At 51.7% G+C, this 25,799-nt stretch overlaps 1 protein-coding gene across 1 annotated transcript in view; it reads right to left on the bottom strand.

Annotated features, from left to right (window-relative positions):
- The window catches only part of LOC116944547 (potassium voltage-gated channel subfamily A member 7-like), a 50,421-nt gene that overhangs the window by 24,122 nt on the left and 500 nt on the right, over nt 1–25,799 (bottom strand). The window contains exon 1 of the mRNA XM_032958230.2: nt 25,714–25,799. This exon is cut by the window's right edge and continues 500 nt beyond it. The gene's annotated coding sequence lies outside the window, so the exon portion shown is untranslated. The remainder of the gene's footprint in view (nt 1–25,713) is intronic.

Here is a 25,799-nt window from a genome sequence, read left to right as displayed (position 1 = left end):
ACTCGCACAGAGACCCATAGACTCACACAGAGAACCATAGACTCATACAAAGACCCACATACTCACGCATATCCATAGACTCGTATAGAGGCCCACAGACTTACACAGAGACCCGTAGACTCACACAGAGACCCGTAGACTCACACAGAGACCCGTAGACTCACACAGAGACCCATACACTCACACAGAGACCCGTAGACTCACACAGAGACCCATAGACTCACACAGAGACCCGTAGACTTACACTGAGACCCGTAGACTCACAGAGACCCGTAGACACACAGAGACCCGTAGACTTACACAGAGACCCATAGACTCACACAGAGACCCGTAGACACACACAGAGACCCATAGACTCACACAGAGAACCATAGACTCATTCAAAGACCCACACACTCACGCATATCCATAGACTCGCACAGAGACCCACAAACTCACACAAAGACCATAGACTCATACAAAGACCCATAGACTCACACAAAGATCCATAGACTCATACAAAGACTCATACAAAGACCCATAGACTCGCACAGAGACCCATAGACTCACACAGAGAACCATAGACTCATACAAAGACCCACATACTCACGCATATCCATAGACTCGTATAGAGGCCCACAGACTTACACAGAAACCCGTAGACTCACACAGAGACCCGTAGACTCACACAGAGACCTGTAGACTCACACAGAGACCCGTAGACTTACACTCAGACCCATAGACTCACACAGAGACCCGTAGACACACACAGAGACCCGTAGACTCACACAGAGACCCGTAGACTTACACAGAGACCCGTAGACTCACACAGAGACCCGTAGACTCACACAGAGACCCGTAGACTTACACAGAGACCCGTAGACTCACACAGAGACCCGTAGACTCGCACAGAGACCCGTAGACACACACAGAGACCCGTAGACTTACACACAGACCCGTAGACTCAGACAGAGACCCGTAGACTCACACAGAGACTCGTAGACACACAGAGAGACCCGTAGACTCATAGAGACCCGTAGACACACACAGAGACCCGTAGACTCACAGAGACCCGTAGACACACACAGAGACCCGTAGACTCACACAGAGACCCGTAGACTCACACAGAGACCCGTAGACACACACAGAGACCCGTAGACTCACACAGAGACCCGTAGACTCACACAGAGACTCGTAGACTCACACAGAGACCCGTAGACTCACACAGAGACCCGTAGAAACACACAGAGACCCGTAGATTCACACAGAGATCCGTAGACTCACACAGAGACCCGTAGACTCACACAGAGACCCGTAGACACACACAGAGACCCGTAGACTCACACAGAGACCCGTAGACACACACAGAGACCCGTAGACACACACAGAGACCCGTAGACTCACACAGAGACCCGTAGACTCACACAGAGACCTGTAGACTCACACAGAGACCCGTAGACTCACACAGGGACCCGTAGACTTACACAGAGACCCGTAGACTCACACAGGGACCCGTAGACTCACACAGAGACCCATAGACGCACACAGAGACCCGTAGACTCACACAGAGACCCATAGACTCACACAGAGACCCGTAGACTCACACACAGACCCATAGACTCACATAGACCCGTAGACTCACACAGAGACCCATAGACACACACAGAGACCCATAGACACATAAAAGGGAATTTCCATTCCACGCTTTTCTTTTGAGCCCAAAAACTTCTCATTATTTGCATGGCCTCGTCTGCCCAATATCTGCGTGTGTGAGTGTGTGTGTGCGTGTGTGTGTGAGTGTGTCTCGTCCTTGCCTGCCTGTCTCTCTGCCTGTCTATCTCTCTCACTTGCCTGTTACACACATCGCCACACAGCCTCGCACCACAGGCTCACGATGGGAGGGTGGGGGGCCGAGAGGGGGGGGGGCGAGTGGAGGCTGAGGGGGGGGGCTCTTTTATGCTGATGGCCATCATGGGGACTGGGGGGGGTGTGTGTGTGCACTAGGAAGACAAAAGCAGCCGGGCGTGGTGCTGGCCACCCACCCCCTCGTATTCCGTTTCCGGCCTGCATAGGTACTCGTTAACAGCACTTGGCCCAACAGTCGGTTAAGGATATACGGGGTATCTTTGTCTGTGTCTTGTGTGTGCAGAATATGATAGTGGTGTCATCTCGGCATGCACAGCATGCTGGGATTCCCGTTATATGTTGCTGATGTGTGTCAAAGCCTCTCTCTGATCAATATATAGTTACGCTATCGTTGGCCGTGGCAATTCCACGTTTCTATGACGGGAGCCGGGATTTTAATGAAGACAGAAACTCTTAACTTGTCACAGAGCCGTGGCAAGCCGATTATTTCCCTCGACCCCTGACAGATGTTGATCCGAGTCAAGGCCCCAAACGAGATTCAACCGGCGACCTTCCTCCGACTGCGAGCTTCGTCAGAATTGTAACTCATCAGCAGCAGCATCCTTCACGGTGCCACATCGCCACCAGGTCGATTACAATAATTATTGACATTGTTATCGATATGCACCGAGGTGGTGATGGTTCGTACACTGGACTTGAAAGATGGAAGCGAGAGAGCCAAAAATCATCGTCTCTTGCGGCGACCCTGCCGCTCGAAACCTCCACGGTTTCAACCTTCCACTTCGCCAATTGTCGACCATCAAAGCGAACCGGGAACACGTGGCCGATGACGCCACACGACGCCACAAATGGCGCCGTCAAAGATTCGGCGGCCTGCGAGGGTGCGGCCACGAATCCCGAAGACGTCGACTGCAACGTAAACACGCCGCCGCTGTCTTACTCCTTTGAACGAGGGACGGACGCGATCCACTCTGCTTCTGGACAGACAAATGACTGGACAACAACATCTAACATCCAATGTTTAATCTGCTGTTATTAGCCCAGACGAAAGAAGAAGTCCATCGGGCTTGCACTACAGGCGTCGTCCAGTTCGATCTCCCACGACTGCCACGTTTCTTAGATTCTCCGACTCCCCCCTCACCCCCAACCTCCCCATCCACCAACCCAACCTCTGTGCACCAAGCAGAAGAAGTGGACACAGCCACGGTCAGTTGATCGGCTGGCCACGTGTGGTGGGGTACAGTACCCGTGGACTACTCCCACCTCGTACGGTTATACGCCTGGCCAGCATGGAGGAGTAGGCCGAATACCCTGTAGATGCGCACTCGCTCTCTCTTTGTAGAGGCGCTACCTGTAGACAAACTACATCAATTTGTCTGTGTCGGGTGGAGGAGGTTGTACAACACATACATTGTGCTCACACAATCTGACCCCCCACCCACCACTCCAAAAAATTTATCAATTGCAAATCTGTTAACCAACATGGCAGAAAGGTAAACAACTCACATAGCCACCACGACTACCGTCTGCCAATATGCCTGGAGCTCAATAGCCCCGTGTCTCGGGTTGCGGAGTTCAGAATATGATTATACTGCAGGAGGAATAGGATGAGCTATAAAGCTCTTTTTCACAGATGTCCAGTAGGGGCGGGTAAGAACGTTACTACGACAACTCATTTTATTTTACCAGGTAAAGCCCACAGAGCTATACAGCTCTTTTTCAGAAGCGTTGGCCACAAATGACAGCTCAAGTGGCTTATCATCATCGCGTGGGAATCTACAGCAACCAAACACTCTAAACGCGTGATGTTGATTCTAAATGTGGAAAGAAAAACTGGAGGAAACGGAGGACAAATCCACGCAATCACGGGGAGAGAGAAAGTACACACAAACTCCAAATATACAGCAGCAGCAGGCGTCAGGGTCGGGATCGAACCCACGACCTCCTGTATACCAGGCGAGGTAGTCAACATCTACCACGACCTCCTGTAGACCAGGCGAGGTAGTCAACATCTACCACGACCTCCTGTAGACCAGGCGAGGTAGTCAACATCTACCACGACCTCCTGTAGACCAGGCGAGGTAGTTAACATCTACCACGACCTCCTGTATACCAGGCGAGGTAGTCAACATCTACCACGACCTCCTGTAGACCAGGCGAGGTAGTTAACATCTACCACGACCTCCTGTATACCAGGCGAGGTAGTCAACATCTACTACGACCTCCTGTAGACCAGGCGAGTAGTCAACATCTACCACGACCTCCTGTAGACCAGGCGAGGTAGTCAACATCTACGCCTGTCAATAAATCAATCGAACTTTATCTGTTCACCGCCACAGCTTGAGTTGGTGGCTGGAGATATTGACTACCTCGCCTGCTATACAGGAGGTCGTGGATTCGATCCAGACCCTGACGACGCCTGCTGCTGCTGTATATTTGGAGTTTGCGGTGTCTCTCTCCCCGTGGTCGCGTGGATTTTTCTCCGGGTCCTCCGGTCTTTCCTTTCTACATTTACAATCAACATCACGCGTTCAGAGTGTTTGGCTGTTTTACATTTCCACGCCATAACTGCTGAGCTGTTAATTATTTGCGGCCAGGTCGCTTCTGAAAAAGAGCTACAGTATATATCTCAGTGGGTCTTAGATGGTAAAATAAAAAAAATAGTTTTTAGTTGAATGTCGACACCTTCTAGCAGCTGGACACTCTGCGTTCTTGTAAATCGACCCCGCAGTAGCTTGCTCCATCGAGACCAGAGGACGGACAAAGTCGTCACCACTTCACCGCTGGATGGCGAGCCTGGCACGGCACAGTGTATGTTGAACTTCTTGCGCGCCGTACGTAGCCAACCCGTGCGAAGAAGCGACAGTAAAGCCAGGCAAGGCTCAGACTTTCCGCCAGCGATGAGATGAAGTCTCGTGCACGTAGGCTGGAGTGGTCGCGATCGTAATCGGCTACCTCCCAGCAGGGGTGGAAATGGAATGACATCACTCGGCGGACTTGCATGTGCCGAGCGCAGAGGTGCGAAAAATGTTTCATAGCAGGGGTCGAGTGACCCCCAAAAGTGAAAAACCATGGTGGTATTTTATGGGGCGTATATCGAGAAAAACCATGGTGGTATTTTATGGGGCGTATATCGAGAAAAACCATGGTGGTATTTTATGGGGCGTATATCGAGAAACCATGGTGGTATTTGATGGGGAATACATCGAGAAAAACCATGGTGGTATTTTATGGGGCGTATATCGAGAAAAACCATGGTGGTATTTTATGGGGCGTATATCGAGAAAAACCATGGTGGTATTTTATGGGGCGTATATCGAGAAAAACCATGGTGGTATTTTATGGGGCGTATATCGAGAAAAACCATGGTGGTATTTGATGGGGAATACATCGATAAAAACCATGGTGGTATTTTATGGAGCGTATATCGAGAAAAACCATGGTGTTATTTTATGGGGAATTCATCGAGAAAAACCATGGTGTTATTTTATGGGGCGTATATCGAGAAAAACCATGGTGGTATTTTATGGGGAATACATCGAGAAAAACCATGGTGTTATTTTATGGGGCATACATCGAGAAAAACCATGGTGGTATTTTATGGGCATAGAAAGAACAAATCAACGTTTTGGAGGTGATTAATTTGTTATGGCATTTTGAACTTCTTTCGCACCGTACGTAGCCAACCCTGCTATATACTGTTTATATTGATGTAACCAATTGGCATGGCATTTCAGTCTGAACACAGAAGAGTTCATACTCGCGTATGGAAACATTACAAGTTCGTGGAAAATGTAAAAAAAACACGTAATAATAATACTTAAAAGATGAATGCTTGATTCCTGCCGGAATGCAGTCGGGGGTTCAAATGTCCACTCACCCACCACGGGTCCCGGGACATTACCACCACTGCCTGCCTACAGTACTAGCTTCAGTACTAGCTTCAGTACTACCTACAGTACTAGCTTCAGTACTACCTACAGTACTAGCTTCAGTACTATCTACAGTACTAGCTTCAGTACTATCTACAGTACTATATACAGTACTAGCTTCAGTACTATCTACAGTACTACCTACAGTACTAGCTTCAGTACTACCTACAGTACTAGCTTCAGTACTATCTATAGTACTAGCGTCAGTACTATCTACAGTACTATATACAGTACTAGCTTCAGTACTATCTACAGTACTAGCTTCAGTACTATCTACAGTACTATATACAGTACTAGCTTCAGTACTATCTACAGTACTAGCTTCAGTACTATCTACAGTACTATATACAGTACTATCTACAGTACTATCTACAGTACTATATACAGTACTAGCTTCAGTACTATCTACAGTACTAGCTTCAGTACTATCTACAGTACTATATACAGTACTATCCACAGTACTATATACAGTACTAGCTACAGTACTATATACAGTACTAGCTACAGTACTATCTACGGCCACCCGTCCTTGGAAAAGTGCGGTCCCAAGCGAGGCGTGTTTGTGCGCGTTAGTGGTGTCTATGAGATGTTAACTCCCTCGCCTGCTATGCAGGAGGCCATGGGTTCGATCACTACCATGACGCCTGCTGCTGTCTATTTTGAGTTTGGGTGTCTCTCTCTCCCCGTGGTCGCGTGGATTTTTCTCCGGGTCCTCCGATTGTTCTACTCAACATTTAGAAACACACATTCAGAGTGTTTGTCTTGCTATACATTCTCACGTGATGTGCCACTTCGTTGAGTTATCATTTGTGGCCAGGTCACTTCTGAAAAAGAGCTGTACAGCTCAGTGGGCCTTCTCGCTAACAGCACTTGCCCCAATTGTTTGTTAAGTCTATACGGGGGATCTTTGCCTTTGTGGGGAGCGGTGGTCGAGTGGCTAGCGTGCCGCGCTGCGGTCCAGATTTTCTGGATCGGTCCCAGGGCCTCGACTAGGTCAGCTCAGCCTGACATTAGCACGTGTACCTGGCACGATGCGTGTAAACATCGCGACCGAGGAGACAAAGGCGGCCGGGCGTAGTGTTGGCCCACCCACCCCCTATTCGGTAGAGTGGTGCTACGGTCAAGGTGTCTTCGCTCACAGGGGGATCGTAGCCTGTCTTAAACAAATAAATATACATCACGTTTTAAACAAACATTGCCTCCGATATATCAATAAACACAAAACGCATTCGACACTACCACCACGTGGCTTTAAACTAAACATACATATAATCGGCGACGTTCGGACCATTTTTTCATAGCACGCAAAGATAAGAAGGGTCATTGTCCGAAACGTCGCCTATTAAACAAATACATATTTAAAGGCCACACGCCGTGTTATTGACGAATGCGGCGCTGAGTTTAGTTATCTATAAAGGCAATGCTGAATTTAAAATTACATGCGCATTTATTTATTAAGACAGCCCAGAGGCCCTCTCAGTAAAGATATCTGACAGCCGAAGAACGCTGAACTGATACTCACATCCCAGTGCCGGATTATCCTCGTAGCACAAGTAGCTACACATGTAGCAACTACACATGTAGTAGCCACTACTATGTAGTAGTAGCTACACATGTAGTAGTAGCTACTACACATGTAGTAGTAGCTACTACACATGTAGTAGTAGCTAATACTACACTACTACACATGTAGTAGTAGCTACTACTACACATGTAGTAGTAGCTACTACACATGTAGTAGTAGCTACTACACATGTAGTAGTAGCTACTACACATGTAGTAGTAGCTAATACTACACTACTACACATGTAGTAGTAGCTACTACTACACATGTAGTAGTAGCTACTACACATGTAGTAGTAGCTACTACACATGTAGTAGTAGCTACTACACATGTAGTAGTAGCTACTACACATGTAGTAGTAGCTACGGGCCCCGCACTTTGAAGGGCCCCGCGCTAAACGCTTTCAAGCTATCAATTCCAGTTCAGTGATTCTGCACTTGCTCTATTACTATAGCACTATACTGCCTTCAACTTTCATGAACGACTGGGTGTTTAAGGTTAGCGATTTGTCTTATTATCTGGCTGTATAAATACAATTACTTTACTATGCAAGTAAAAATTTGTGTTTTAATATTTTTATTTTTTTATTTAGGGCCCCTTCAGAACGTCATGCTACAGGCCCCCCACTCGCTTCACCAGGTACTGACCACCACCCCCCACCAAACCCTCGCGGCGGCGAACTCTGCAAGCTCCGGCATGCAAACGCTGCGTAACATGTTGAAATTAATGAAGCAATAGTTAATCAATTAACAAATTAACAAATCCACCGTGACCCGCAGAGGCACCGTTCACGTAAGTGACGAGGGGTGGATAGTGGTGGGGGGGGGGGAGGTAGCCCCCCTCCCCCACACTCCACTGACCCCACCCCCCACCGACTGCTCTGTAATAGAACCCACGTGTGTGTGTGTGTTCACGCGACTGCCCAAGCAGCCCACTTTCCCTCCTATTGGTGGCCAAAGTGGTGCCCTGTAAGGCGCGCTGGGCCCGCGACCCACGTGCTTCTCTTTGTCTCCGTGTACTGCAGTCCTCGCTTAACGCGTGTTCACGCAGCGCGTTAAAAAAATGTTGTCGCTCAACGCGGCACGTTTCAGGCACGCATCTGCCGTGTCAAACGCGTTGCTCCGCTGTACTCTCAAGCTCTGCGCGTCTTCGTACAGACGTCTCTGCGCACTTATTGACGTCGTTCTGATTATGCAATGGAATTTGTCTGTTGGGGCGAGTGCTGTTTAGCGAGCACCTATGAAGGCCGGCACGGCACACCAGTGGGTAGGTGGCGATGTTTTCCCACCGCACAAAGGTACTGGTTTGAGGCTGAGTCGACCTAGGGGAGGCCCAGGACCGGATCAAATAATTGTCACCGGTGTAAGCCGTGAGCGGGAATCGAATTTTGGCCGCTGGGTTCGTAGCGCAGCGTAGCGCTAACCGCTACACTACCGCCCCTTACAACAACAGCAACAACAGACACACAGACAGACTGCAACAGCACAGACACACACAGACACACGTAATGAGTAGACAAAGCGAGCAATCGCTGCTGATTACATTTCGCAGGATAGCACGCGTGTTGACTCAACACGCCCGCCAATTCCACGCGATGCCCTGGTCATGCTAACCGCCGTGCAATCTCCCGGAGGGAGGCGATTCCGCTCGACTGGTCAACGTTGGTAGCGATTGAATTGCATGCGGCTGCCCGCTCACGAAGAAGAAGGCGATCGGATGTCCACGAGCATGGGTCCGTTCTCGATTGGAATCTGTGTCCATGGGGCAAATGCGTACACGGCCGTGAATTGCAACAACATTTAACAAGGAAGACAAACACAGAGATCTCCCGAAAGGCCTTAAACACTGTTAGGGGCAAGTGCTGTTAGCGAGCGCCTATGAAGGCCGGCACGGCACACGAGGGGGTGGGGGGTGGCCAGCACCACGCCCGTCCGCCTTTGTCTCCCTCGTGGCGATCTTTACACATCACACCGGGTACTCATTTGAGGCTGAGTCGACCTAAGGGCGGCCCAGGAACGGTTCGCATAATCGTCACTGGGTGTTGGCCGTGAGCGGGAATCGAACCCGGGTTGCGGGGTTCGTAGCGCTGACGCTCCCCACATTTCGCGCGCAATTGACCCCCCACTAAGTCGGACGTGGAATATGATTCCAGTGGAAATTGACAAGTCGGTCATCGCTCAGAATTTGCTCTAAATCGAAAATGGGTCGCTCGCACTATATAGGCCCTGTCAGGCCAAGTGCTCCTCTGTGATACGTTTTATCAGTAATTAGTTTGACTACTACACTTTAATATGTGACGGTTTAAACGTCAAACGCGCCACCCCCACCGCCTCCTCCGCGCCCAGCGCAATTGGCTCGCTCCCAAAGAGAGAGACGACGACTCAGAGGCGAGGAGAAGGAACCACAGAGACAGGCGGTGATCTGGCGCCAAATCGACGTGGGGAGACGGATAATTACGTGAAGGAGACAAATCGCTTTGACTTGTGTCACCTAAAAAATGGCGCTCTCGCCTGCAGACCACGTGTGAGAAGGTCCACCGACACCTCTCCCATCCCTCTGCTCTCCAGGCACGGTAGTTTTGGATTCTGCTGGTGCACGCGGTTGGTCACTGATTGGGCTTTGTACCACGAGGTGAAAACCACGTGACCAGCTGTTACACCCCCAGCCCCACCCCCTTCCTTCCCCACCTCGTATGCTAATGGACAGTAACGATGGCAAGTTCTCACTTAACGCGCTATTACGTGGATCTTCCATCCGGGAACACTTTTCACAGAAAGCGGAACACGCACACGTATAACGCGGTTAGCATACTGGGCTGCGATTCCGGCGACTTGACTTCGATTCCTGCTCACAGCCAACACCTGTGACGAATATTTGAACCGGTCCGTGGCCTCCCCTAGGTCGACTCAGCCTCAAATGAGTACCAAGTGCAGTGTGTGAACATCGCCACTGGGAAGACAAAGGCGGCCGGGGATGGTGCTGACCACCTACCCATTCGTGTGCCGTGTCGGTTCGCTAACAGCACTTGCCCCAATGGTCTGTTAAGGCTATACGAGGGATCTTTGTCTCTGTGCGGGCGTGTGTGTGTGTGAAGGGTCCCTCCAGGAAGAGTCGCCCGTGAGCTGTCAGCGAGCCTTCGACACTTTACCGAGCCTGGCACCAGCGCCGCGGTGACGTCACCGCCGCGTCATAGTCAAACGGCGGTCGTGACGACGAGAACAACGCTGCCCTACGAACCCGGCGAAACTGGAGTTCGATTCCCGCTCATGGTAAACATCATTGGCGAAATAACTGCACTGGTCCTGAGCCCCTCCTAAGTCGATTCCACCTTAAATGTCTATAATGGGGAGACAAAGGCAGTTTAGCGTAGTGTAGACCATTCCACCCTTTAGTGTGCCGTGCCGACCTTAACTGGTGCTACTCGCGAATAGCACTTGCCCCAACAGTCCATTTAAATCTGTACGGGTGATCTTTGTCTTTGTTTTTTTTGGTTGGTACGACGACAAACGCAAACCCTGAGTTCGATTCCTGGCCACGGATTCCTTTAGCGGCAACTTGTATCAAAACCGATCCCAGGGACTGCCCAAAAAGGTGACCTCGGCCTGAGATAGGCGTCGCGTGCGGTAGGTCAACCTCAAACACCTGTGGAGAAGGTTGACCGAGTCACGTGTCAGCGACAGCGACTCTCGCTCACTCACTCGCACGCTGAAGTGCCGGCAAATTAGCGAACGCTGAAATGTGAACGCGGCACATATGCACCTAGGTTACACTGTAGACGGGGGACACACCGTGAGATAAGTGGTGAGCGAAAGCAGATTGGAGTGCTTGGTGAGGGGTGGTGGGGGAAGGGGGGAAACAATGTACACGTATTAGGTAATGAAAGAGGATTCGGGTGTAGCCAGAGACGATAATCTGTTTGGACGGGGTGCGTATTACCCCGCTGTGACATTCGGCTCAGATGACATGAACATTGCCCACAGACAATGGACAACACTGGAGATATGGACGGTGGTGGCAATTGCGTTGAGAGACAGAAGGAAGGGAAGCAGGGAGAACGCATGGATTATCATCCAATAATTATTGGAGAAAATGTAATAAGGTAGTGGGCACATCGCCTGTTATAGTCAAGCAAGCGAGCTTGGGCATGGAGGAGGACACGTGGTTTTGAGAAGGGTTGGTGGACGGCCGGTGGTCGAGACTAACACGTGGTCGAGACTAACACGTGGCCGAGAATAGCACGTGGTCGAGACTAACACGTGGCCGAAAATAGCACGTGGTCGAGACTAACGCGTGGCCGAGAATAGCACGTGATCGAGACTAACACGTGGTCGAGATTAACACGTGGCCGAGACTAACACGTGGTCGAGACTAACACGTGGCCGAGAATAGCACGTGGTCGAGACTAACGCGTGGTCGAGACTAACGCGTGGTCCAGACTAACGCGTGGTCCAGACTAAGGCGTGGTCCAGACTAACGCGTGGTCCAGACTAAGGCGTGGTCCATACTAACACGTGGTCCGGACTAACGCGTGGTCGAGACTAACACATGGACGAGACTAACACGTGGACAAGTCTAACGCGTGGTCCAGACTAACGCATGGTTCAGACTAAGGCGTGGTCGAGAATAACGCGTGGTCGAGACTAACGCGTGGACGAGTCTAACGCGTGGTCCAGACTAACGCGTGAATGGCAGCCAAGAAGTAGAAGGCGCGTCCAAGACGGGAGGGCGGTATGACGACAGCTCACGTGAGCCCGCCCGAGATAAATAGTGAGTCTTCGTCGAACGCAGAAGTAAACGCGTTAAGTGAAACAATTTAGCCGTAAATAATGTAATGATAAAATTTGGCGAGATGCGATGTCGTACTATGCACTCGCAGTGAGATGGCAAGGCAAGGATCTGAGGGTTCGCTGCCGCGTTCCTGTATCGTTCCACGTACTGTATCATACTGCTCAGCTGCGCAGCTCAAGAAAATAATTCGCTGTCGACCGCTCGTTCTGCACTATAACGAGCACGTTCCACGTTATGACGAGTGCGTTCCGCACTATAACGAGCACGTTCCACGTTATGACGAGTGCGTTCCGCACTATAACGAGCACGTTCCACGTTATCACGAGTGCGTTCCGCACTATAACGAGCACGTTCCAAGTTATAACGAGGTGCGTTCCGCACTATAACGAGCACGTTCCACGTTATGACGAGTGCGTTCCGCACTATAACGAGCACGTTCCACGTTATCACGAGTGCGTTCCGCACTATAACGAGCACGTTCCAAGTTATAACGAGGTGCGTTCCGCACTATAACGAGCACGTTCCAAGTTATGACAAGTGCGTTCCGCACTATAACGAGCACGTTCCACGTTATGACGAGTGCGTTCCGCACTATAACGAGCACGTTCCACGTTATGACGAGTGCGTTCCGCACTATAACGAGCACGTTCCAAGTTATAACGGGGTGCGTTCCGCACTATAACGAGCACGTTCCGCATTATAACGGGGCGCATACCACGTTATAACGAGCGCATTTCGCGTTATAACGAGCGTGTTCTGAACTATAACGGGGCACGTTCTGTGTTATAACGGGCACGTTCCACATTACTGTGGTGCACGTTCCACGTTAAAACGAGCGCGTGCCGCACTATAACAGGCGCCTTCCGCGTTATAATGAGCACGTTACATGTTGTGAGAAAGTGTTCCCAAATGGAAGAACCTCGTTACAGCGAACACACATTAAACGAGGACTTACTGTAGAGAGAAATATACATATGTAGTTGTGTCTCACGACAAAAAGAAACGGGGATGGCCTGAGAACTTCATCCAGCCGTGGATATATAACGGTTGTTGTTGTTGATGATCATGATTACGGTCATGCTTGTCGTTGTTATATTACGGCAGACGCCGCAGGTTTCTCGAGGCAACAGATTCGACAATGAACGCAAGCGCCAAATAAGTCAATAAAACAAATGTAGTCCATTCTTGGGTGATGTTCTATTCTGGAGGCAACAATTTGGTTCGGGAGCTCCATGACAATGTCGAGGTTCTGCTGCTGGCCACGACGAGAGGGCTTCAGCAGAGAGACAAAGTTCGTGTCGCTGTTCCTTCTCCTCCGTTTCACAGACCACAGTGGGTTTATTATTGTGCGTGCCACAGTTTGGCTTGCATAGCCACAATTGCACTGCAGTGGTTTGTCATGAATGTATCTCTACGTGTCTCTATAAGTCTATATATTTCTGTGAGTCTCTATGTATCTATATGCATCTCTGTGGGTCTCTATGTTGCTTTATGAGTCTCTATAATTTTACTATATACGGTCCACAGTTTAGGCGGCATGGCCACAATCGCACTCCTGGGTGGTGTGTCTCTTCAATTTTGCCATTCGTGTTTTTTTTCCCCTCTATATATAAAAAAAACCTCTCTCGAAAACTCCCCGTGACAAACTCACGGGAGTCGGGCATCAATCACCGCGGGCTCGCGGGGTGAGCGCGGGGTGAGCGCAGGCCCTTCCTCACCCCTGGGTCAACGACGCTCACTGATGCCATCGAGGGAAGGCCCAATGATCATCACCGTCACCTGTTGGTGATTCGATGGGTGCACGATGCGCGTGCGTGTTACCGTGCGAGTCATTGGGGCCAGGGTTTCACCTCATTACCACCGGCCTGAGCGCCGCCGCACTCTGGAAAGTGAAGTGAGTTGGGTGTCGTCATACCTGCTGTGTTGGTGGCACTCCAGAAAGCGTGCAAGTTAAAGTGTCCCGAGGTTTAAAAGCAAGGAAATTGCTGCGTACGGTGCGAAAGAAGTTCAACATACAGTGAAGGAAAAAAAGTATTTGATCCCCTGCTGATTTTGTACGTTTGCCCACTGACAAAGAAATGATCAGTCTATAATTTTAATGGTAGGTTTATTTGAACAGTGAGAGACAGAATAACAACAAGAAAATCCAGAAAAACGCATGTCAAAAATGTTATAAATTGATTTGCATTTTAATGAGGGAAATAAGTATTTGACCCCCTCTCAATCAGAAAGATTTCTGGCTCCCAGGTGTCTTTTATACGGGTAACGAGCTGAGATTAGGAGCACACTCTTAAAGGGAGTGCTCCTAATATCAGCTTGTTACCTGTATAAAAGACACCTGTCCACATAAGCAATCAATCAATCAGATTCCAAACTCTCCACCATGGCCAACACCAAAGAGCTCTCCAAGGATGTCAGGGACAAAATTGTAGACCTACACAAGGCTGGAATGGGCTACAAGACCATTGACAAGCAGCTTGGTGAGAAGGTGACAACAGTTGGTGTGATTATTCGCAAATGGAAGAAACACAAAAGAACTGTCAATCTCCCTCGGCCTGGGGCTCAATGCAAGATCTCACCTCGTGGAGTTGCAATGATCATGAGAACTGTGAGTAATCAGCCCAGAACTACACGGGAGGATCTTGTCAATTATCTCAAGGCAGCTGGGACCATAGTCACCAAGAAAAACAATTGGTAACACACTACGCCGTGAAGGACTGAAATCCTGCAGTGTCCGCAAGGTCCCCCTGCTCAAGAAAGCACATACATGCCCGTCTGAAGTTTGCCAATGAACATCTGAATGATTCAGAGGACAACGGGGTGAATGTATTGTGGTCAGATGAGACCAAAATGGAGCTCTTTGGCATCAACTCAACTCGCCGTGTTTGGAGGAGGAGAAATGCTGCCTATGACCCCAAGAACACCATCCCCACCGTTAAACATGGAGGTTGAAACATTATGCTTTGGGGGTGTTTTTCTGCAAAGGGGACAGGACAACTTCACCGCATAAAAGGGACGATGGACGGGGCCATGTACCGTCAAATCTTGGGTGAGAACCTCCTTCCCTCAACCAGGGCATTGAAAATGGGTCATGGATGGGTATTCCAGCATGACAATGACCAAAAACACACGGCCAAGGCAACAAAGGAGTGGCTCAAGAAGAAGCACATTAAGGTCCTGGAGTGGCCTAGCCAGTCTCCAGACCTTAATCCCATAGAAAATCTGTGGAGGGAGCCGAAGGTTCGAGTTGCCAAACGTCAGCTTCGAAACCTTAATGGACTTGGAGAAGATCTGCAAAGAGAAGTGGGACAAAATCCCTCCTGAGATGTGTGCAAACCTGGTGGCCAACTACAAGAAACGTCTGACCTCTGTGATTGCCAACAAGGGTTTTGCCACCAAGCACTAAGTCATGTTTTGCAGAGGGGTCAAATTCTTATTTCCCTCATTAAAATGCAAATCAATTGATAACATTTTTGACATGCGCTTTTCTGGATTTTGTTGTTGTTATTCTGTCTCTCACTGTTCAAATAAACCTACCATTAAAATTATAGACTAATCATTTCTTTGTCAGTGGGCAAACGTACAAAATCAGCAGGGGATCAAATACTTTTTTTCCCTCACTGTACATACAACCTTCAAGTAAGCCCACCCCCTCTGCACCCCCAATCCCTCACCCCGCAACCTCCCAAAGCAACCATTCCGGTTTTTGTATTTCGACATCTGATGTCGTGTTTGGAATTGGCACCATTGATTGATCAGCTGCAGTCACGCGCACTCCGTACGGACACTGCCAGGCATACACAGCACGCACGTAAACAATAATACGACGCCCGCAACGACGTTCGTCAATAATGCTGTTGACTTAAAATCAGACGTTTCGGGCAATGCCCCCTTCTTCTCCATAGCTCGCACACCAACGCAGCATCAGCAATTAATTGTTTTTAGCTCCATTCGCCGCGTCTGCAACACGTTTGTGATGAGTGGCCGCTTCGGATGCACTGCGCATCGCTCGCCACGACTCCCAGCCGTGGCCGGGACTCGAACTCGCGTGTCTGAATGAGCAGGGACGTTCAACAACGCGGATTCAACACAGCCACGACCCCCCTCCCATCTCGGAATACTTCAGCATTCCCCGTCTGTGTGTGTACGTTGAACTTATTTCGCACCGTACGTAGATAACCTCGTCAATCGGAGGTGCGGGGGAAGGACAACAAACTTAAAACAACAAAAAGCAGTGCTGGAGTCAACTTAGATCAACATCATCACCATCATTTCACCCTTTCGGACCACCATCCTTAAAACAACAAATAACATCAACTAGAACACAGCGCTCCCATCGCAGAGTACTCGCTCAATCTCGCACAGAGAGAGGGGCGGGAGACTAGGAGAGAGAGAGAGAGGACGACTCAGAGAGAGGGAGGACGACTCAGAGAGAGAGAGAGAGAGGACGATTCAGAGAGAGAGAGGACGACTCAGAGAGAGGACGACTCACAGAGAGAGGACGACTCAGAGAGAGAGAGAGAGGACGACAGAGAGAGAGGACGACTCAGAGAGAGAGAGAGGACGACTCAGAGAGAGGACGACTCACAGAGAGAGGACGACTCAGAGAGAGAGAGGACGACTCAGAGAGAGAGAGGACGACTCACAGAGAGAGGACGACTCAGAGAGAGAGAGGACGACTCAGAGAGAGAGGACGACTCAGAGAGAGGACAACTCACAGAGAGAGGACGACTCAGAGAGAGAGGACGACTCAGAGAGAGAGAGGACGACTCAGAGAGAGGGCGACTCAGAGAGAGAGGACGACTCAGAGAGAGGACGACTCAGAGAGAGGACGACTCAGAGAGAGAGGACGACTCGCAGAGAGAGGACGACTCAGAGAGAGAGAGAGAGACTCGCAGAGAGAGGACGACTCAGAGAGAGAGGACGACTCAGAGAGAGAGAGGACGACTCAGAGAGAAAGGACGACTCAGAGAGAGAGGGCGACTCAGAGAGAGAGGACGACTCAGAGAGAGGACGACTCAGAGAGAGGACGACTCAGAGAGAGAGGACGACTCAGAGAGAGAGGACGACTCAGAGAGAGAGGACGACTCAGAGAGAGAGGACGACTCAGAGAGAGGACAGCTCAGAGAGAGAGGACGACTCAGAGAGAGGGAGGACGACTCAGAGAGAGAGGACGACTCACAGAGAGGACGACTCAGAGAGAGGACGACTCAGAGAGAGGGAGGACGACTCAGAGAGAGAGAGGACGACTCAGAGAGAGAGAGGGCGACTCAGAGAGAGAGGACGACTCAGAGAGAGAGGACGACTCAGAGAGAGAGAGGACGACTCGCAGAGAGAGGACGACTCAGAGAGAGAGGACGACTAAGAGAGAGAGACGACGACTCAGAGAGAGAGGACAACTCAGAGAGAGAGGACGACTCGCAGAGAGTGGACGACTCGCAGAGAGAGGACGACTCGCAGAGAGAGGACGACTCGTAGAGAGAGGACGACTCAGAAAGAGAGAGGACGACTCAGAGAGAGAGACGACGACTCAGAGAGAGAGGCAAACTCAGAGAGAGAGAGGATGACTCAGAGAGAGAGGACGACTCAGAGAGAGAGAGAGGACGACTCGCAGAGAGAGGACGACTCAGAGAGAGGACGACTCAGAGAGAGAGGACGACTCAGAGAGAGGGAGGACGACTCAGAGAGAGAGAGGACGACGCAGAGAGAGAGAGGACGACTCAGAGAGAGAGGACGACTCAGAGAGAGAGAGGACGACTCAGAGAGAGAGGACGACTCAGAGAGAGAGGGAGGACGACTCAGAGAGAGAGGACGACTCAGAGATAGAGGACGACTCAGAGAGAGAGAGGACGACTCAGAGAGAGGACAACTCACAGAGAGAGGACGACTCAGAGAGAGAGGACGACTCAGAGAGAGGGAGGACGACTCAGAGAGAGGGCGACTCAGAGAGAGAGGACGACTCAGAGAGAGAGGACGACTCAGAGAGAGAGAGGACGACTCAGAGAGAGAGACGACGACTCAGAGAGTGAGAGGATGACTCAGAGAGAGAGGACGACTCAGAGAGAGAGGACGACTCGCAGAGAGAGGACCACTCAGAGAGAGAGGACGACTCAGAGAGAGAGGACGACTCAGAAAGAGAGGACGACTCAGAGAGAGAGGACAGCTCAGAGAGAGAGGACGACTCAGAGAGAGGGAGGACGACTCACAGAGAGAGGACGACTCAGAGAGAGAGGGCGACTCAGAGAGAGAGGACGACTCAGAGAGAGGACGACTCAGAGAGAGAGGACGACTCAGAGAGAGAGACGACGACTCACAGAGAGAGGACGACTCAGAGAGAGAGAGGATGACTCAGAGAGAGAGGACGACTCAGAGAGAGAGGAGGACTCGCAGAGAGAGGACGACTCAGAGAGAGAGGACGGCTCAGAGAGAGGGAGGACGACTCAGAGAGAGAGAGAGGACGACTCAGAGAGAGAGGACAGCTCAGAGAGAGAGGACGACTCAGAGAGAGGGAGGACGACTCACAGAGAGAGGACGACTCAGAGAGAGAGGACGACTCAGAGGGAGAGGACGACTCAGAGAGAGAGGACGACTCAGAGAGAGGACGACTCAGAGAGAGAGGACGACTCAGAGAGAGGGAAGACGACTCAGAGAGAGAGGACGACTCAGAGAGAGGACGACTCAGAGAGAGAGGACGACTCAGAGAGAGAGGACGACTCAGAAAGAGAGAGGACGACTCAGAGAGAGAGGACGACTCAGAGAAAGAGAAACGACTCAGAGAGAGAGGACGACTCAGAGAGAGAGGGGGACGACTCAGAGAGAGAGGACGACTCAGAGAGAGAGGACGACTCAGAGAGAGAGGACGACTCAGAGAGAGAGAGGGGGGAACGACTCAGAGAGAGAGGACGACTCAGAAAGAGAGAGAGGACGACTCAGAGACAGAGGACGACTCAGAGAGAGAGGACGACTCAGAGAGAGAGGACGACTCAGAGAGAGAGACGACGACTCACAGAGAGAGGACGACTCAGAGAGAGAGAGGATGACTCAGAGAGAGGAGGACTCGCAGAGAGAGGACGACTCAGAGAGAGAGGACGACTCAGAGAGAGAGGACGACTCAGAGAGAGGGAGGACGACACGACTCAGAGAGAGAGAGAGGACGACTCAGAGAGAGAGGACGACTCAGAGAGAGAGGAGGACTCGCAGAGAGAGGACGACTCAGAGAGAGAGGACGGCTCAGAGAGAGGGAGGACGACTCAGAGAGAGAGAGAGGACGACTCAGAGAGAGAGGACGACTCAGAGAGAGAGGACGACTCAAAGAGAGGGAGGACGACTCAGAGAGAGAGGACGACTCAGAGAGAGAGAGGACGACTCAGAGAGAGGACGACTCAGAGAGAGAGGACGACTCAGAGAGAGGGAAGACGACTCAGAGAGAGAGGACGACTCAGAGAGAGGACGACTCAGAGAGAGAGGACGACTCAGAGAGAGAGGACGACTCAGAAAGAGAGAGGACGACTCAGAGAGAGAGGACGACTCAGAGAAAGAGAAACGACTCAGAGAGAGAGGACGACTCAGAGAGAGAGGGGGACGACTCAGAGAGAGAGGACGACTCAGAGAGAGAGGACGACTCAGAGAGAGAGGACGACTCAGAGAGAGAGAGGGGGGAACGACTCAGAGAGAGAGGACGACTCAGAAAGAGAGAGAGGACGACTCAGAGACAGAGGACGACTCAGAGAGAGAGGACGACTCAGAGAGAGAGGACGACTCAGAGAGAGAGACGACGACTCACAGAGAGAGGACGACTCAGAGAGAGAGAGAGGATGACTCAGAGAGAGGAGGACTCGCAGAGAGAGGACGACTCAGAGAGAGAGGACGACTCAGAGAGAGAGGACGACTCAGAGAGAGGGAGGACGACACGACTCAGAGAGAGAGAGGACGACTCAGAGAGAGGGAGGACGATTCAGAGAGAGAGGACGACTCAGAGAGAGAGGACGACTCAGAGAAAGAGAAACGACGACTCAGAGAGAGAGGACGACTCAGAGAGAGAGGGGGACGACTCAGAGAGAGAGGACGACTCAGAGAGAGAGGACGACTCAGAAAGAGAGAGAGGACGACTCAGAGAGAGAGGACGACTCAGAAAGAGAGAGGACGACTCAGAGAGAGAGAGGACAACTCAGAGAGAGAGAGGACGACTCAGAGAGAGGACGACTCAGAGTGAGAGGACGACTCAGAGAGAGAGGACGACTCAGAGAGAGAGGACGACTCAGAGAGAGAGGAGGGGACGACTCAGAAAGAGAGAGGACGACTCAGAGAGAGAGAGGACGACTCAAAGAGAGAGAGGACGACTCAGAGAGAGAGAGGACGACTCAGAGAAAGAGAAACGACGACTCAGAGAGAGAGAACGACTCAGAGAGAGAGGGGGACGACTCAGAGAGAGGACGACTCAGAGAGAGAGGACGACTCAGAGAGAGGACGACTCAGAGAGAGAGAGAGGGGGGAACGACTCAGAGAGAGAGGACGACTCAGAAATAGAGAGAGGACGACTCAGAGAGAGAGGACGACTCAGAGAGAGAGGACGACTCAGAGAGAGAGGACGACTCAGAGAGAGAGACGACTCACAGAGAGAGGACGACTCAGAGAGAGAGAGGATGACTCAGAGAGAGAGGACGACTCAGAGAGAGAGAGGAGGACTCGCAGAGAGAGGACGACTCAGAGAGAGAGAGGACGACTCAGAGAGAGAGGACGACTCAGAGAGAGGGAGGACGACTCAGAGAGAGAGAGAGGACGACTCAGAGAGAGGGAGGACGACTCAGAGAGAGAGGACGACTCAGAGAGAGAGAGGACGACTCAGAGAAAGAGAAACGACGACTCAGAGAGAGAGGACGACTCAGAGAGAGAGGGGGACGACTCAGAGAGAGAGGACGACTCAGAGAGAGAGGACGACTCAGAGAGAGGACGACTCAGAAAGAGAGAGAAGACGACTCAGAGAGAGAGGACGACTCAGAAAGAGAGCGGACGACTCAGAGAGAGAGAGGACGACTCAGAGAGAGAAGACGACTCAGAGAGAGAGACGACGACTCACAGAGAGAGGACGACTCAGAGAGAGAGGATGACTCAGAGAGAGAGGACGACTCAGAGAGAGAGGAGGACTCGCAGAGAGAGGACGATTCAGAGAGAGAGAGGACGACTCAGAGAGAGAGGACGACTCAGAGAGAGGGAGGACGACTCAGAGAGAGAGGACGACTCAGAGAGAGGGAGAACGACTCAGAGAGAGAGGACGACTCAGAGAGAGAGAGAGGACGACTCAGAGAAAGAGAAACGACGACTCAGAGAGAGAGGACGACTCCGAGAGAGAGGGGGACGACTCAGAGAGAGAGGACGACTCAGAGAGAGAGGACGACTCAGAGAGAGGACGACTCAGAAAGAGAGAGAGGACGACTCAGAGAGAGAGGACGACTCAGAAAGAGAGAGGACGACTCAGAGTGAGAGAGAGGACGACTCAGAGAGAGAGGAGGGGACGACTTAGAGAGAAAGAGGACGACTCAGAGAGAGGGAGGCCGACTCAGAGAGAGGGAGGACGACTCAGAGAGAGGGAGGAGAGAGAGGGCGACTCAGAGGCACCAGGAAGAGGAACTTCAGACGAGGAGCAGGAAGGCACAGCAGTGGCTGCCACGCGTTGAGAAAGTGAATTGAAACGGAACTAAACTCTTTTCACGCAAAGCTTTTTGCAGAAGCGACCTTGCCACAAATGCTAGCTCAACGAAGTGGCTTATCACGTGGAATTGTAACGCAGACAAATACTCAAAATACTCAAGTTCCTAAATGTGGAGGAGAAAACCCGAAGGGCCCGGGAAGAAATCTACGCGACCACATGGAGAGAGACAACGCAGACTTCAAATATACAGCAGCAGCAGGCGCCAGGGTCGTTAGTTAACATCTCATAGCCACCGTGATGATGATGAGAGAGAGACACGCAGACTTCAAATATACAGCAGCAGGCGCCAGGGTCGGGTTCGAACCCACGACCTCCTTCATACCAGCCGAGGTGTTAACATCTCATAGCCACCGTGATGATGATGAGAGAGAGACACGCAGACTTCAAATATACAGCAGACGTACAGGGTCTGGATCGGACCCACGGCCTCCTGTATACCAGGCGAGGAAGTTAACATCTCATAGCCACCGTGATGATGATGAGAGAGAGACACGCAGACTTCAAATATACAGCAGTCGTCAGGGTCGGGATCGAACCCACGGCCTCCTGTATACCAGGCGAGGAAGTAAACATCTCGTAGCGACCACGGTGCCCACTCGGAGCCAACGCTACCAGCAATTGCCCAAGCTCTGCGGTCCACGATATATTCAGGAGTTACCGATCATCCCAAGAATAGTTCGTGGGGGGAAAGCACGACATCGGGAGAACACCCATGAGTGCCAGGGAACAGCACTGGAAAACCGCGCGTGATGGGACAGATGGTGACTCCGCATTTGAGCTCTGCCGCCTTCTGCCAAGCCCAGGATGGATGGACACGTGGATGCTGCGCGCGCGTGCACACGCACAGGGCACCGACGCACGACATGGTAGGATCCACTGCAGAGGGATGGACGATAACTCTCATCACCCCCAAATCTCCGCACTGGACACGTGGATCAGTAACGCCGTGCTCACCCAGCCACCCACCCACTCGCCACACGGCGCGTCACTGCTGTCGCTGGAGTGTTGTGGCACGGACCCAGAGGCACAGTCCATCCACAGCAAGTGTGAGAGCCGCTCTCTCTCTGTCTCTCTGTCTCTCTCCCTCCCTGCCTCGTGCAGTGCAGAACCAGACTCTTTTTGAATGCGGCTAGACCAGTCTCGAAATGTCAGAAGGGTAAAAACAAATGTTCCACTTGCCAAATGGAAACGGCCTTCAACAATTTTGTGTTAATAAATTGCGCTTGGACAGTTATCGAAGGAGAGGCGCCGTTTGAGCGCAGCGAACCCCGGACGCCGGCGGATGCCTGAGTTCGACTGCAGCACCCCGGGGGGCTGGGGAGTGTTGACACGTAGCGCCTGATGTCTGGTGGACTCCGAGCCACGGCAGCTGATTGTATATCGTGAGCATGCTGCGTGTGTGTGTGTATTGGTGGGGACTATCTGTGGTGTGTTAGTAAGCAGCGTTGTGTTTATTGGCGAGGAGTTTGTGAGCCAGCGAGTCGCCAAGCACACACGCAGCCTCTTGCCTGCAGCTGCTGTCTTCAGCCTGATATGGCTGTCCTCCACCTAGGTCGACTCAGCCTAAATTCGTGTCTGGCGCGACGCTGCGACATCTTCGTTGGTGTTGGCATCGTCGACGGAGCGCTTTGGAGGCAAAGGGCCCCTCTCAACTGCCTCGCACGCAAACTACTAGCGGCCTTGATAGGGACTGAATTAAAACGGAACTAAACTCTTTTCACGCAAAGCTTTTTTTTGCAGAAGCGACCTGGCCACAAATGCTAGCTCAACGAAGTGGCTTATCACGTGGAATTGTAAAGCAGACAAATACGCAAAATAATCAAGTTCCTAAATGTGGAGGGGAAAAACCGAAGAGCCCGGGGAGAAATCTACGCGACCACATGGAGAGAGACAACGCAGACTTCAAATATACAGCAGCAGCAGGCGCCAGGGTCGTTAGTTAATATCTCATAGCCACCGTGATGATGATGAGAGAAAGACATGCAGACTTCAAATATACAGCAGGCGTACAGGGTCGGGATCGAACAACAACAACCACTCTTTCCCCGAATAGCCTACACGGATCCTTGTGTGAAACAAAGGCGGCCGGGCGGGGTACTGGTCACCCACCCCCTCGTGTGCCGTGCCGCTGACAGCACTTGCCCCCAAACGAATATTGAGGCTATACGTTGGCGTTTGTCTTTGGGGAGCGATGGGCAGCGGTTCGCGCTACGAACCCTTGCCACGTGAGTTCGATTCCCGCTCACGGCCACTAACACCAGTGACGATTATCTGAACCGGTCCTGGACCTCTCCTAAGTCGACTCAGCCTCGAATGAGTACTTGGTGCGATGTGTAAACATCGCCACTAGGGAGACAATGGCCGTCTGGAGTGGTGCTGGCCACCCACCCCCTCGTGTGCCGTGTCGGGCTTCAGGAGGTGCCGCTCGCTAACAGCACTTGCCCGCCCCAGCAGTCTGTTAAGCCAACATGGGGGAGCTTTGTGCTTAGCGAGCGCATACGGAGCCTGCTAGCTCAGTGACCCGGTTCAATTCCAGGCCCGGTCAAATGTGAGTGTGTCCAGCAATGGGTGTGTGAATGTGCCCTGTCTCTGCCTTTCTCCCCCCCAATTTAAGCCATCGCACCCTCTCTTATGCTGTCCCCGACTGGCAAATACAATATAGTATTGTCATACCAATTGCGGCTCTCATCGCAATCCACTGCTGGACGGAGACGTCCTCACCGCGCCGTTTTGATCGTGATGGAGGGGTTGTTTGACCATATTTCACCACACCGCTCGGTGCGGCTTGATGAAGGGGTGGGTAAGGGGCGGGGGGGTATAGGGTGGGGGGCCCAGGACAGTCTCAGATGTCAGTGACCACTCGCGAGCGCCGTGGCCGGGCATCGAACGCGGGTCACCGGCTGTTGTAGACATCAGACCTCCTTGTGTGTGTGTCGACGGGTGATCTCTGTAGGGCAGGCTGGGTGATCTTTGTAAGCGTGAACGAGAATAACGACGATTGTTGTTATGCCATGGATGAGAGTGAACGTGAGCGTGTGGACAGCGGTGGCGCTATGCTCAGCGCACTCAGCCGCGGGCGATTCCCGGCCCACGGCTGAGCCACCGCTCGAACACGCGGCGGCGTCTTGAACGGTCTCGAGCTTTGCCTGAGCTCTACTCAGCCTGACATCATCATAAACCTCGTGCGGTGTGCGCGTGTGTGTGTGAATCAACTGGGGCGGTGTGCGTGTGTGAATCATCTGGTGCGGTGTGCGTGTGTGAATAATCTGGTGCGGTGTGCGTGTGTGAATCAACTGGTGCGGCGTGTGCGTGTGAATCTGAATCATCTGGTGCGGTGTGCCCGTATGTGAATCATCAAACAATTGGGAAGACACAGGCATCGGCCGCGTGGTTCTGGCCACAATCACCCAACTCGTGTGTCCGTGACCTGCCTTGCTTCACGAGAACGTCCTTGCTAATAAGCACGTGCCCACCCCTCCCAAACAGCCTCCCTACTGCGGGGGGGGGGGGGGGGTAAGGACTACAAGGGGGGATCTTCGAGTCCAAGTCAAAGGCGAGTTCACATCCAGCGATCTCGCGCGCACGCCTCCGCCACCACCACTCACTCACTCGCCCGCCGTGCTTATTGCGAGCGAGCCTCAGGCCACACACAGACACACAGACAGACACACGCAGACACACACAGACAGACACACAGACACACGCAGACACACACACACAGACACACGCAGACACACACAGACAGACACACACACACACACAAACACACAGACAGACACACACACGCAGACACACAGACACACACAGACACACAGACACACACAGACACACACACAGACAGACACACAGACAGACAGAACGCGCGCTACCCTCACCGGCCAGTATGCAGGGCCGGCCAAGCCACTCTCTCTCTCAAGTCTCTCCAGGGAGACTGATGATGATGCTGCTGCTCCTGATGTCT

This window comes from Petromyzon marinus, chromosome 21 (genome assembly GCF_048934315.1).
Source record: "Petromyzon marinus isolate PM22_M1 ecotype Great Lakes invasive population chromosome 21, UKy_Petmar_22M1.pri1.0, whole genome shotgun sequence".
Lineage (NCBI taxonomy): Eukaryota > Metazoa > Chordata > Hyperoartia > Petromyzontiformes > Petromyzontidae > Petromyzon > Petromyzon marinus.
The sequence above is the reverse complement of the archived record's forward strand: the minus strand, read 5'-3'. Positions and strand labels throughout refer to the sequence as shown.